Below are 15,235 nucleotides of genomic sequence, written 5' to 3' on the forward strand. Positions count from 1 at the left end.
CAATAAAAGAAACCCTAAACCCTAACTAGTACAGAATATTATGGAACTTCTCTTAAAATGTCTATCTCACTTCCCTAACTAGCTTACCCTTTAAAATAAACATATAATTATTGAACCCTATTCTAAACCCTCCCAATTCTTTATCAATTAAACTTCAAGAAATGTGTGTAACTCTCAGTTTCCTAAAGTCACTGAGAACTGAATTCACAATAACCTGTGTATGTTAACCCTATTATTAATAAGGTTCCAAGCTTTCCTTTCTAGCCAGCTCAGAGTTCCTGCTTGTTATATCAAATATTAAACATTTTAAGAACACTACTGCCAGCAGTTTCTTTTAAACTACTAAAAAGTGTTCTTCTATTAATCAGGCAACCCCTGGCTTATAAATACTACAGTTTTTTAAATGATCAAGCTTTTAGAATAACTCAGTCACAGCTGATCAGCAGCAGGCACTCTCTCCTAGCAAAGCCACAACACGCGGAAGGCTTTTAAGACAACTAATAAACACAAATTACATTACTCACACACACTTTCAACCTTCAATCACCTAAAATCCATTTTAACACAGATTTTAAGTCACCACTGTTCTCAGACCCTTCTTTACACGTCTGAACAGTGTCCAACTCACCTCCCAACTGCCCAGCAAGCCGTTTCCCAGACAACCAATTGCTCAGCTGAGTGATGTCTGAGAGTGATGTCACTGAATAGAACCCTTATTCAGCCCAGTTGAGATTATTTAACCCCTTGGGTTACACTAGTATTCACTATCCATGTCTAGTAAGCACTGAAGCTGTACAAGGTTCACTGAGTAGGTGAGCAGTGAAAATGGTGGGAATTAAACCCATTACCACTGCCTCATAGGCCACTTCATAAGGCCCACAATATCTCACATTTGTAACACTGAAGTGTATATTCTCACCACCAAACTGCACAGTACGCACCCCAGCCCCATTGTCCATTGAAGCAGCAACATAAGATGGCAAGATCCTGCTGCTGGAGGCAGATGATGACAGTACGGTAGATACACGCTTGGGAGAAGGAGGCAACCTCAGAAAAACGGAATGAAGATAATGCTCTCAAAAGTCCATACTGAAGTTCTGGCCCACCCTGAGAGGAACAAAGAAGAGGGAAAGAATGTTAGAAGATTGGGAAGACAGATCATTGAACACCAATTGAAGCACGACCTTGCCTAGGCTGTAGAATGGGGGTGGGACAGGAGAGGGGAGGGGAGAATGCTAGTTGGAGTTGCCATGACTGCTCTGTCTGGTATCAGGCTGCTAGGAAGAGTATGGCCTCACACCCTCTGCGAGCTTAGTACCACAGAACGATAGAAAGTGGAACAGGGTGATGAGGCCTTCCACTATCACATTAAACACTACACACATTGATACAAGACAGCCAATACAGCTTAGCAAATGGTTTGAGGCAGTTTACAATAGGAGCTATCTGGGAAATAAACACTGAATCTTGCTTGGATTACGACCCATGATACACTCGGGGACACTGACCTATTCACTCACCTGGAACTTTAACAGCCTGGGAAAGGGGTGCCTGGGTCCCTCTAGGAATCTCCACCTACAATTCATATTCCCAAAGAGAATGGTGTGTTTCAGCAAGACAGTTTTCCAATGTCTTACCACATAGATATTCAGTGCTGAAGAAGAGGAGGACGAAAAAGTAGAGGAAGGGGATATGAAACATGAGGCACTTGGATGTTTTTCAGCCATCATGGAACAAAACAAAACTGTCCAGGACTAAAACTAACTCATTTTGAGCTAGACTTGTTTTTATAACAAAGTTGCTCTAAATGACCACTGGAGGGAATCAGGGATGACCTCTTCTTACTCCCCCAATGGTCACTGACCCCTAAAAATGTGATTAAAAACATTACTTACCAGCCTCTACACCAGCCTCAGATATAATGCTCAGGTCCATTAGAGCAGCATGCAGGCCCCTGGAGTAGTCTAGTGGTGGTGCAGTGCCCTGCAGACAGGTGGACCTAGATCTGTACCTCCCCCTTCCTGTTACACTTGTGGTAGAAACTGTGAGCCCTCCAAAACTCACCAGAAGCCCACTGAACCCACATTCAGGTAGTCCCTTCACCCATAAAGGCTATTGTAGTGGTGTACAGTTGGGTATAGTGGGTTTGGGGGGCTCAGCAGACAAAATAAGGGAACAATGGTGAGATGTGTACCTGGGAGCATTTATTTGAAGCCCACTGCAGTGCCCCCTAGGGTGCCCCACTGCTCTCCTGGGATGTCTGTGTGGCCAGTCTACTAAGAATGCTGGCTCCTCCTACATCCCAATGGCTTGATTTTGTGTGTTTTTCACTTGAGACATTTTTTTTTTAAGTGGACCAAAAAGATAGATGCACAGAGCACAAAAACATCTAGCATATAGCCATTAAAAAAAATAAAAAAATACATTTTTCTGTTTTGAAAATAGCTATATTCCTCACTTTAATTTTTTTCCTCTTTTTTTAGTTCCAATATTTTTATTGTGTTTTATAAATGATAACAAATGGCTAAAATAAAGCAATTAGCCAGCTTAACAAGTTAACAGTAACAAGCATCAGCATACATGTTCAAGTTAGGGCAAGTCCGGGATTATTTCGATAACAGATCATAATCATAAGTCACAGGAGTAATACATAATTTCAATTCTGACAAAGGTTATTACGTAGTGGGTTTTGAAAATGGCTATATTCCTCACTTGAATTTTGGATGTTTTTAGCAAAACGTCCAAAGCTGGACGTAGACATCGTATGGAAAATGCCTCTCCACATCACTTAACAATAGCTCACTATTTACCTCCCCAAATTCCTGAAGAACCCTCTAATTTTACCATCCAATTATTAACCTGAATCATGTTACCACTAGACACTTCAGGGGAACCCACCCATATACATTTGTTTTTTTCTTTATTTAACTTTAATTTGTAAGAGGAAACCCATAAGTCCACCAAAACCAAAGTCTAGCAAGGTTATATTCATGCTCAGCATTACCAACACTAAAAGGTACCAATATAGTAATGTCATCCATATAAATATACCCACATAAATATATGGATGAATATTAGAAATTTCTAAAGATTATGGTAAAGGCTCCATCAAGATATTAAATAATGTTGAGGAAATGGGGAGCCTTATGACACCCCCCAGGCCGCTCCCCAAGGATCATCCAGCTCTCCCTGCATTTTCGTTTAGGGGGTAGCAACGCAGCGATGTGCAAAACTGTGAGGTATGCTGTGGGCAACAGGAGGTGTGGGGAGGAGTGTGGGTAGGAGGGCTATGGGCAGGGAAGGAAAGCTAGGAATGGGTTTTTATAGAGTCGCATAATACTGCTTACATATATGTTGCAGTATTTTGTTTAAATGGTTCAGTTTAATGTTATGACTCAAAGAAGATATACTGTTCTGGCAGGAAACCCATTTGTCAGACATAAAACACCAAAAGCTGCAGAGGGACTGGGTAGGCCAATGTGCATTTTCTTCCTACACTAATAGGAGGTGTGGGGTGGCCACCCTTATTCATAAACAAGAGCCCTTCAAATTAGCAGCTAAGGTGGGAGATGAGGAAGGATGTTTTATTTTCCTAGTGGGGAAGATGTATGGGAATAAGACATTCTTAGGAAATTAATTTGCTCCCAATTAATCAGAAGGGTTGTTTCAAACTAATTTCTACAATGTTCACATTTCCATAATTATCATTTTATTTTAGGGGGTGACTTTTAGTGGCTGATAAGCAAATGGATTGTAGTCCCGTAAAATATGTAAAATGGAGGGATGATGGGGAGTGAACCTGTTGGGCAGCTGGTAAATTCCCACCCACACCAGTGTCATTCCAGGATTGGTTACATTTGGAATGGGTGCACCTTATGCCTGGAGCATTCAGTTGTCCTGTGAGACCAGACTTGAATAGGAATGAGCACTTCAAAGATTATTTAAATAACTAAATGGAGGGACTATATAGAACTGAATAATGTGGAGGAAATATCTTACACTGCTGTGGGAAGTGGGGAAGGCAGTCATGAGGGGGTATATTGTAAATATAGCAAAAAAACAAGCCTTTACCTTGCCCCCCCTTTTCCAAAGAGGGGGGCATCTTGCAGAGGACAGGGAGGTACAGAGGTCTCAGGGTAGCCCAGAAACAGCACTGGCACCTTTTAGTTAAAATGTTTAAAGTGTTTAAAATGCTCCAGCACTGTTATAAAACTAAGAACTCAGGTGCCCATAGATGCTAGAGGTGTGTTTAAATTTTATGAGTTTGTAACTGTGGGGAGATGTGCAGTGAAGCCTGTTACAAGGCTTCTGATTGGCTGTCTGAGGCCCCAGGGAGAGCTGGGAGACTGAGGGGCATGTAAGGCAATCCTGAGGGGCAGTGTGGAAGGCAGCCAATAGGCATAGCCACTGAGAGGGGGGGCAGGGGGGACAAAATTCCCCGGGCACGGGCCTCCAAGGGGGGCCGGGCAAGTCCCACCTGCCCTCCGTCGTTGACCGTCTGCCCCCTGCATTGAAATTGCAGTCTCACCTCCGTGAAAGCAGCGCTGCAGGCAGCAGAACACCTCCCTTCGGCCCTCCTTCCCTCTCTGTGTCCCGCCCTCGTCTGACATAACTTCCGCGATGGCGGGACACAAGGAGGGAAGGAGGGCCGAAGGGAGGCATTCTACTGCTTGCAGCGCTGCTTTCACGGAGGTGAAACTGCGATTTCAAAGCATGGGGGCCTGGCCTGGTGGCGGATGGAGGGGAGGAGTGGTGGTGGCTTTGACCTCGGGGGGGGGAGCGGTGGTGACCTCGGGGGAGGTGGAGGGGGGAGCGGCGGCGGCGACCTCGGGGGTGGGGCGGCGAGGGCAGCAGGGGTGGTCCCCGGGGGTGGCCTTTACCTGGGCCCGGCCCAGTCTTTCTGCGGCCCTGCCAATAGGAGCCAGGATCTGCTAAAGGTCATGAATTTGGACCAATGAGGTGGCAGGAGGCATAGATTGGCGTGAATTTCAAGCCAATCCTGGGGACAGGAGCAGAGGCGTAGCTAGGTTTTGACGTCTGGGGGAGCAGACTTTGTCAAATAGGTGCCAGACATGGGCATAGTTTGACTGTTTCATTTTGGGGGGCAAAGGGTGTGGCTTGGCACATTTGCATATTCATTTGCAGATGTACATCTCATACATATTCGTTAAGGCCATTTAAAAAAACACACACACGCACCAGACTAAAATGCTGAATATGAAGCCAGCATATCAAAAACAATAGGGCCAGACACTTTATGAAATAACACAAAACCCTACAAAAAGACACTCAAAATCTATACAGAAAACTTAACACACAAGAGCCCTAACTCGCCTATGAAAATACCCTGGACCCTAGAGCAACAATATACCTGCTACTGGAAAATGGAACAAGCTGGACTATTACACATTCCTACACAAAACACTACATGCTAGCAGAATCAGTCACCTCAGTCACATATGCAGAACACGGACAGACCCTCATGTGATACAAAATAGGGAACCACAAAAAACATGTCCACAAAAACTGAAATATAGATCTCTTCAAGAAAGCCAGACTCTGTAAGCAGTACAAATACTGGTAAAAGAGAAACAGAAATGTATTTTCTCCTGTACTCTGCAAAATACAACAATAAGGAAAAAAAATGTACATTTCACAAAGCAGGCACATCTTAGTCCTTAAAAAACATTAAATAAAAAGAATGTTTTGTTTTCTACCTTTGTTGTCTGAGCATTCTATTTTTCTAGTTGGGCTGGTCCCAGTCTCTTTTCCAGTCTTCTCCTAAATTCTTTTCCGGGTTGGCTTTTCCATTTCTTTGCTCTTCTCTGTCTTCTTCCTGTCCTTCTCTGCATCTGATCTTTCATTTTTTGTTTTTTCCCCCCACTTTTCTCTCACTCTTTAGTCCTTAGTATTCATCTACCTACTAGCTTTGACCATCTCCCTCTCATTCCCTTTCCAGCACTCCCATCCCCCCCTCTATCTCTCCCTTACCCAGTCTCCTAAGTTCTTCTCCCATCTTTCACCCACTTCATAAGTGTTTTTCTGATCATGCTGGCCCAGTATCTGATTCTTTTTTTTTAATTGTTTTATTTATCATTTTACTTAATTACGTTCACATTTATCACGTAAATGTAAGGAAAAACAGAAATTAATATAAAGAAAAAGAAAAAAACATTTTCTCTCAACAATATATATCTAATTATCCACAATTGGAGGATCCAAGATCAGGAAAACAATCTCAAAGAAAATAAGAAAAACACCAAGTGGTTAGTCTTACAAATTCATATTTTCTGAGGGAGGAAGGTTAATCGGTAATTGCAGCCGGTACAGTGGTAACTAAAGGAAGTTGCTGCAGAGGGTTCTTCATCTGTTCTTTTAACTCCACAAACTCTTGTAATTTCTTGGGTTCAACAAATAAGTAATAAGGAAATAAAACACTTACAAGGGAATCACTCTAGGAAGGTCCCACCTAGGGCAATGATTCTTGGCTTAAAAGCCAAGAGTTCACACCTCCTAGTCTGCGATTCCCTTGATATATCAGGAAATATGTTTATCTTTGAACCCAAAAAACTATCAGCCATGTATCGGAAATACAATTTCAAAACATTGTTCCTATCTAAATCAAAGGCAAAAGTCACTAGTAATATAACTCTCTATATAGGGTATTTTAGGAAAATGTATTATTCTCAAGTTATTTTCCCTTAATTGGTTCTCCAGAAGTTCCACTTTTTTACAAGAAACATGACTGTCCTTCATTACCAGATTAACTGATTTTCGTAGAGAAACCATTTCCGTAATCAAAGTCTCTATTTTTATATCTTGGACTTCCACTTTGTTAGATAAGTATTGATATAATCACATATTTATTCCTGAAAAATTTTTGACATCTGAAGAAGAGAATTATTCACACTCTGCAGCACTTCCCATAGTGCATCCATTATGTCATTTTTTGGCTTCACCAGGTCCAATTTCTCCACAGAAACCGCTCCAGATATGTTCGGGGGGAAGAGCTCACTCTCCAATCCCCCAGTTGGTTTATTATCCAGAGTCAATGCTGCGCCAGGACCTCCTCGGATCGCGTGTGAATCCTAACCCACTTCGGGCGTTTCCACTGTCGACCTCCATAGCGAAGCGTTACTGTTTCCAGGTCTTGGAGAGGTCATGCCAACAGAGGGACTCAAAGTCACTCCTTCTCCACTGAGATTCGGCGATAAAGCCTTGCTGTTCCCCGAAGCAGGAACCAATATCCCCAACGTTATGACCCCGAATCTCTCCAAAGTAGACTGAGAAGTGGTGGGAACCCCAGCCGTGTTCGAGGAGGACAACACCACGGCTTTGCCTTTTTTCTTCCCCATTCTCTGGGGAGAGCGCCTACTTCTTCAGGTATTCTGGTGTAAAATGGGAACTCAACTAACGTACGTCCTCCCTCGACGCCATCTTGGATCCTCCAGTTTGGGACACTCTTTGTCTGGTTTCTCCTCAGAGGCCTGTCTGATATGGGTAACCCTTTAGCATAGCCCTCTAAGTAATTGAAACACGGAAGCCCCTCCACCACTTACAAGGTGGTGTCCCTTCGGAGGGGGTCCAGTATCTGATTCTGCTGCTATCTGTCCTCTTAACTCCGTTTCCAGTGCTTCCTTTCCATTTATTTCTTTACTTTCCTCCTTTCTTCTTCATTTCTTGCTCTATAACCATAAGTAAAACCTGGGTCCTCTGCAGACTTGACTGTCCAGTGGATCCAACTTTCCCTATTTTCTCCATCCATGTGCAGTTTTTCTCCTCTCTTCCTTTTCCCTCATCTTATCTCCTTCCTCTCTCTTCCCTCCCTTCCATCCTTGTCCAGCATTTATTCTCTCCCTTCCCCTCCATCCATGTGCATCTCCTTCCTCTGTCTTCCCTCCCCTCCATCCATGTCCAGAATTTCTTCTCTCTCCCCTCCATCCATGTGCATCTCCTTCCTGTCTTCCCTTCCCTCTCCTCCATCCATGTCCAACAATTCTCTCCTTGCCCTCCCCTCCCCTCCATCCACCCATGTCCAGCAACTCCCCATCCATATCCAGCAATTCTCCTCTCTCCCCTGCTGCCCCCTCCATCATCAATATCCAGCAATTTCTCCTCTCTCCCTGGGCCCTGTCCTCCCATCCATGTCCATCCATGCTCCTCTCCCCTGCCCCCCTCCGTCCATCCATATTCAGCAATTTCTCCACTCTTCCTGGGCCCTGTCCTCCATCCATGTCCATCCATGCTCCTATCTCCCCTGCCCCCTCCATCCATCCATATCCAGCAATTTCTCCTCTCTCCCCTCCCCTCCGTCCATGTACATCTCCTTCCTGTCTTTCCTCTCTTCCATCCACATGCAGCATTTCTGCTGCCCTCCCCTGCATCCATGTACAGCAACTCTCATCTCTCCCCTGCCCTCCCCTCCATCCATGTCCAGCAACTCTCCTCTCTCCCCTGCCCTCCCCTGCATCCATGTTCAGCGATTTCTCCCCTCTTCCCTGCCCCCTCCCCTGCATCCATGTTCAGCGATTTCTCCCCTCTTCCCTGCCCTCCCCTGCATCCATTTTCAGCGATTTCTCCCCTCTTCCCTGCCCTCCCCTGCATCCATGTTCAGCGATTTCTCCCCTCTTCCCTGCCCTCCCCTGCATCCATGTTCAGCGATTTCTCCCCTCTTCCCTGCCCTCCCCTGCATCCATGTTCAGCGATTTTTCCCCTCTTCCCTGCCCCCTGCATCCATGTCAGTGATTTCTCCCCTCTCCCCTGCATCCATGTCAGCGATTTCTCCCCTCTCCCCTGCCCGCCCCTGCATCCATGTTCAGCAATTTCTCCCTCTTCCCTGCCCCCTGCCCTCCCCTGCATCCAGTGGCATAGGAAGGGGGGGTGGGGCGGTCCGCCCCGGGTGCACGCCGCTGGGGGGTGTTGGTGCCTCGCTGGTTCCTTGCTCTCTCTGCCCCGGAACAGGTTACTTCCTGTTCCAGGGCAGAGAGAGCAGGGAACCAGCGAGGCGCCGACACCCCCCAGTGGCGTGCACTCGGTGGATTGGCTCTCCTGCCCGCCCCTCACCGCCTTCCAGGTATGTTCTCGGGGGGGGGGGGGGTTGCACTCCGGAGGGGAGAGGGTGCGCCGCACTGCACCCGGGGGGGGGGGGGTGCGCAGCGGTGACCCGCCCCGGGTGTCAGCTGCCCTCGCGATGCCACTGCCTGCATCCATGTTCAGCGATTTTTCCCCTTTCCCTGCCCCCTGCATCCATGTCAGCGATTTCTCCCCTCTCCCCTGTCCCCTGCATCCATGTCAGTGATTTCTCCCCTCTCACCTGCCCTCCCCTGCATCCATGTCTGCGATTTCTCTCCTCTCCCCTGCCCCCTCCCCTGCATCCATGTTCAGCGATTTCTCCCTCTTCCCTGCCCCCTTCCCTGCATCCATGTTCAGCGATTTCTCCCCTCTTCCCTGCCCTCCCCTGCATCCATGTTCAGCGATTTCTCCCTCTTCCCTGCCCCCTCCCCTGCATCCATGTCAGCGATTGCTCCCCTCTCCCCTGCATCCATGTCAGCGATTTCTCCCCTCTCCCCTGCTCTCCCCTGCATCCATGTTCAGCAATTTCTCCCTCTTCCCTGCCCTCCCCTGCATCCATGTCAGCGATTTCTCCCCTCTCCCCTGCCCCCTGCATCCATGTCAGTGATTTCTCCCCTCTCCCCTGCCCTCCCCTGCATCCATGTTCAGCGATTTCTCCCTCTTCCCTGCCCCCCCTGCATCCATGTTTAGCGATTTTTCCCCTCTCCCCTGCCCCCTGCCCTACCTCTTAAAACTCATTTTACCTGGCTGAATGATAGTGAGAGAAGCAGAGGACAGCCGGCTTGTCTTCAGATTTCTCCTTCCCTCTCAGCGTCCCGCCCTTGCGTAAACAGGAAATGAGGGTGGGACCACAGCTCAGCTGAGAGGGAAGTAGAAATCTGAAGATGAGCCGGCTGTCCTCTGCTTCTCTCACTGCCGTTCAGCCAGGTAAAATGAGTTTTAAGCACTGGCTGGGCGGCAGGAAAGCAGGAGTGCAGGTTTTAAATGGCTGCATAGGCGCCGGTTTTTAAAAAAATTGATTTAGGGGAGCGACCGCTCCCCCTGCGCCCCATCTAGCTACACTTCTGGACAGGAGGGGTGAAACAGTAGAAAAAGAATAACAACCTGGGAAAGAGAAAAGGCAAGCCTGGGCAAAGTTAGGAGGCTGCAGGTATGCTCTGAGGACGAGAGAAGATGAGGTCCAGGCAGGAGTGTGCTGCAAGCAGGGCAGAGAAGGGCAAGCTCAGATAAGAAAGGCAGCTACAGGCTGGAGGAGAAGATGAAGTCCAAGCAGGAGTGAGCTGCAGGCTGGAAGAGATGGACCCCCTGATGAGCCCCAGATGAAGAGAGAGAACTGGTGAGTCCTGTAAGGGGCCGGGCACCAAAGCAGACAGGAACAGTGGAGGAGGAGAAGGGGGTCTGGAGCGAGCTGGGGGCAAAAGAGGAGCCGAGCTACAAGGGAACAGGCGAGCTGGGGCCAAGAAGAGGAGCTGTAGCAGTAGCCACAGAGGCCATTCTTCAGGCAGAGAGAAAAGCAGTGGAGAAAGAGAGACCACACTGGGGAACTGAGACGTGTCGGGAGCAGAGCAGTGCAGAGCTGAATAGAGAGCAGTGTGACAAGGGCCCTGAATCCCAGAGAAGTCCACCCAGCGCATCCCTCCGTGTGTGTGCTTGCCTGTCCAGAGAGGAGAAAGCCGTCCGTGTGACTGCCTGTCCTGTAAAGAAGAGGCCTATCCGGAAAGTGAAGAAGCCCCACAAAAAGAGAGACAGAGAAACACCCCCCCCCCCCCCGCACTGAGTGCCTAGACTCCAAAAGAAATTTTTTTTAGAGTGTCTGCCAGCATGAGTGTCTGCCTCAGGAGGATCCAGCACAGAAGCCTGATGGTTCGAGTGTCCACACCTAAGCAAGCCTGCCCTGGGGAAGGAGCTGCACAGCCTAAGCCTCAAGCCCTGTGAGTGCCTGCAGTTAAGGACCTGCCTCTAGGAGGTTTAGTTTAGCAGTCCATTAGTCTGAGTAGAGGGTGTATAACAAAATAAAAGAAAAAGGGTTATGTATTGGGAGGGCTAGATAGGAATTTCCCTTGCTTATCTTTTTATTTGAATTTAATTAGCCCACAAAGTCTCTTGCCAGAGAAAATACTGATTGAGGTTAGCACACACAGTGAGCACAGGGAGTCAGAATTTTCATTTTTTTAGTTCTTTGAGTCAGAGCAGTAGGTATCCTGAAGTTCCTCAGCCGATGAGCTGACCTTGCCAACTGAGGAGACGTGGATGTGGAGAAGACCAAAGTACCCAACGCAAGAGAGCAGCGATGCTAGCGAAGATTTGATACACCGGTAACATTATTGTGTGCACACAAATTGTGTGTGTGTATATATATATATATATATATATATATATATATATATATATATATATATCAGATCTGAGTACAATAATTGGGATTGTGTACATGTTTGGGATGTTTTATGTTATTGTAGAAGTGGGGTCGGGGTCTTGGCAACTGTAATTGTAGTTTTGAACATCTTATTGCCTTTGTAACTTATCACAAAATATTTAACACCTTGCACTATTTTTATTTAATACTAACAAACTTTAACAATTGGTACCAACATTAAGGAACATATCCAAATGTTTCTATTTATTTTACCATTTAATAAAATATTTAATATTTTTCTTGTCAAATCCCTTGGTTGCGTGGAGTTTATTTGGGAAGCCTATTTGAAACTGTGACATTCCTATATATTTATTTCTTTACTTATTGTACCTACCCGCTCCACCACTAGGGGGTTTACAATATTGTTGACTATGTGGCGAGGCAGAGGGATGCAGAGATTCTTAGGTTAACAAAGCTTTTAAAGACTTTGAGGAATAGACATACAGATAGCGGTGATGTGTTTGATAGAGAAGCCTGCTGTCCTCTTCACCCCCAGCTTGACTGACGGATTATCCAGCCCTAGCAAATCTTTAGGAGAACCAGTGCTTCTTCTCCATTTAACTCCCTACCCTTACAACTAGTGAACTCAAATTCTAAAAAGCAGGGTAGAGGGAGAGCATGTAAATCTGAATATCTGCCTTGGGTCTAGAAACAGCAGGTCCCGGCTCTGGTGCACAGTTCACATAATTCAGAGCTTCCAAGTTAGCCAGTTTCAGGAGGGAGAGTTTAAGTCATTTCTGGATTCTTACCAAACTAATCTTGATGTATTATGGAACATGCAGTACTGATTTCAATGGGTAGAATCAGGGACTACAAATCTCACACTGCTTTGAGATCTGATTGCAAAACCAGGAGTGCCCAAAAAGTCTCCCTCCTAGAACTGGGTAACTTTGCAGGGGTGGGGCAAATTTCCAAGGCCCAGCCTCCAAGGAGGGTCCAGCGCCGGCAAGCTTCTTCTTGCCTGCTTGCTTCCGGGTCTGTCTCTCTCCTGCTACTGTGTGCCAGGACCCGGATGATTGTATTGACAGGATAACCTGGTTGACCTGGTTATTGTGTTAATGCAAGCACCAGGGTCCTTGCACAAAGGAGCAGGAGAAGACACACCTAGGGAGAGCAGTCAGACACAGGAAGGTGAGGGGGCAGCCCGAATGGGGGGGCCCTAGTGGAGGGGGGCACACAGCACAGTGGCCCAGAATGTGGGGGGTGGGCCTAGTGGGGGGGGGGGGGGGAGGGAAGACACAGCACAGTGGCCCAGAATGGGGGGTAGGCAGTCGGGCGGTCAGTCGGTTGGTCCTGCCCCTGGCCTGGCTGTGTCTCTTGGTGGCCCTGTTAGACAATTGATAAAACAATTACTGAATTGTTTTGCTCACATTACAACCACTGATGTTATTTTACACAGACTTTTAAAAGGGACAGGGTCCACAAATACAACACTAAACTATGTGCATGACTTTTCCATCCTAACTTGGACATCCTGCCTCGATCTTTACTGTATGTGCACAAATCCACCTTAAGAAGGCGGATCCCACAGCTTGACCTCGGCTGGGGAGCTTTGCGCATGCTCAGCTGCTTTCAAGCCTGCTTATAGCCTAGGCAGACAGAGGTACTAACAGGACAGGAGGACTGAAAAAAGCAGAGAAGCCTCAAAAGAAAGAGCAGGTATTTTTTGCATCCTCAGAATTGGAAATTCGTGCAAGCTTCAGTCCCAGATAAGGGGACGGACTTTATGTGAGACCCTGAGAAATCAGCTCAGTTTCCTTCTGTTTGTTTTTTTCTTCTTTTCCGGAACAGAGAAATTTTCAGGCTGAATCCATCCCAGCAGCTGCATAATTTAGAAGGAAACAGAAGGGAAATGTCTGCCCTGGATTCTGCTCAGGTAAGAAATTCCTCTCTCTCTCTTTTCTTGTACACAGGGTGCCAGCACTAAAAGGAAAACTTTTCCTTTGCTGCTCTTCCAACCATCCCTCCTTATTCCCTGTTCGTTTTGGAGTGGAGAAGTAACTTAGTGATCAGACAGAGCATCAAGGAAAGCAGGATTCAGTTCCCACTACATGTGACCTTGGGCAATTCACTTCACACTTAGGAGTGTTTATTAAGTTGTGGTAAAAATTCAGGCAGAATTTACTAATTTGCATAGCATGAGAGCCTGTCAGAAATAATATCAAGGTGACTGAAATGAAGGGGGGCATGGGGAAAGGGGAAAGTGCTGTGGGCCAGAGGCGTAGCCAGGTTTTGATCTCAGGGGGAGCAGACTTTTATAAAATAGGCGCCGGTTGGTATCAGCTAGACAACAGTGTCTGTGTTGTTGCTCAGGGGCTGTAGCAGGCACGGATTAATACAGGCTGTCTCTGTTGCGTCCTGCCTACAAAGAAACAGTAAGTTACATCAGGAGGCAGGACGCAGAAGAGGTTCCTGGACTGGCCAGAACAGGCAACCTGTCTTCTTAACTACAGAATATAAAAATATTCAATTCCTCAGCGACCCTCCAGACCGGTCAAGACGCGTGGGTTATGTACTCCTACCAGCAGAGGGAGACTGAGAAAACACTGAGCTTTGGATACTGTATATATAACCTGTGCACTTGTAATCCCAAACACTCACAAATTATACATATCATATAGTCCAAGCTGACATCCTTAACATTTTTCACTTTTTTGTTTACAGGGATCATCAGAATAAATAGCAGCAAATCCCATCTGGGAACAGCGTCCCATATATTATGGCACTGTATAAATCTTCACAGATCAACCCAATTATTATAAAAAAAAAAAAAACTTTATTTCTTTTTTCACCAGTGTTCATCTAATCCTTAAAGTGGCATATAGCCATAACATCCGAGATGCATTTTAATATAGCATAGTATCGCATAGTTCAAAATACTTAGCTTTTGCAGCGATTTTCAACTGAGTCAAACCCCTGCCAACATGGCCAGGTTTTGTCATCCTTCTTCAGGGAAGAGGTTTGCATCTCATTCTCTGCTTTTGCTCATGAAAAAAATGGCTGCCATTTTGAATCCGGCCCGGGCTGCAGAACCGGTTGTTTTTGGGCCTGTTTCGCCTTTTTTGGCTCAGAAGGGGTCAAATGATGGTACAGGAGGGGTCGGATTCCCTCTGGATTTTGTGTGGCCACTTTATCAAGCCTGGAGGAGGGGGCTAGTCTCAATTTTGCTAAAAGGCCCCGGTTAGAGTGGACAGAAGAGGATTGTTTTTCTCCTATGGGTTCTGACGGGCCTCTCAGTGATTTTGAGGAAACCAATGTTTTTGAGGGTTCTCAGGAGCCGGATTGTATGGTTCCTGGTGAGGATCCCTCAGTGGTTAGAATTTTTCTTAGAGACGAGATGGCGGAGCTTATAGATCAGGTTACGTCTACTCTTAAGTTTGAACAGGCAGAGGTTCACGTGAGAGAGGCTAGACAGGTGGACCCTTTGGTCAAGGGCATTCAGCATAAAGCACGGTCCTTCTCCATGAATAAAGATCTCCGGGATATGATTTTTCAGGAGTGGATTTCGCCAGACTGTCCCTGTAAGGTCTCTAGGGCAATGGTGAGGCTTTATCCTCTTACTCGGGAGGACAGAGAGTACTTTAAGGCTCCCACAGTGGATGCAGTGGTGACAGCGGTTACTAAGGCTACAGCTATTCCTGTAGACGGTGGTGCCGTGCTCTGTGATCCCCAGGATAGGAAGTTGGAATCTTTTCTCAAGCGTAGTTTTGATATTTCGGCCCTAGTCCTCCAAGCTTCGGTGTATGA

This window comes from Microcaecilia unicolor, chromosome 2 (genome assembly GCF_901765095.1).
Source record: "Microcaecilia unicolor chromosome 2, aMicUni1.1, whole genome shotgun sequence".
In the NCBI taxonomy this organism is placed as follows: Eukaryota; Metazoa; Chordata; class Amphibia; order Gymnophiona; family Siphonopidae; genus Microcaecilia; species Microcaecilia unicolor.